We start from the raw sequence: 534 nt of genomic DNA on the forward strand, positions 1-534 counted from the left end.
CCAGTGGGATAGGAATAGATATGGAATTAAAATAGATATTTTGACTTCACGAGAAGTTTTGCAACATGGATTCATGCTGTGTTTTTTCTGATGATGGCACAGGACTGTTCTAGAGTGCAGCTATTAGTGGAGTTCAGTTTGGAGAGACTGCAAAATGATTACCAGAGTCAGCTCCAAATGGGCAGTACCCTGGGATTTGATTGAAATCCAGTTTCATGTGGATTAGGAAGGAGTGTCTTGTGCATGAACAAAGACAGAGCTGAGCAGTGAGTTATTGTGGTAAAACTCAGGTCCATCTCCTTGGGGCAGCAGATTTCTACATTAGTCCCAGGCAGACTCCTTGAAGGTAAGGTGGAGTCAGGAGCAGAGCCTTGTAGGATACTGGGGGACTAAGCACCCAACAGTACAAACACTGCATGTAGTGCTAGAAAGCATCAAACTTTTGAACAATTCCTGTTGGAAAGCAGTAGCATTTTGTGGCAGTGTCACTAGATAATCCCTGCTACAAACTACTTGAACATCTGCACACTGATT

This window comes from Alligator sinensis, unplaced genomic scaffold (genome assembly GCF_000455745.1).
Source record: "Alligator sinensis unplaced genomic scaffold, ASM45574v1 scaffold317_1, whole genome shotgun sequence".
NCBI classification, from domain to species: domain Eukaryota; kingdom Metazoa; phylum Chordata; order Crocodylia; family Alligatoridae; genus Alligator; species Alligator sinensis.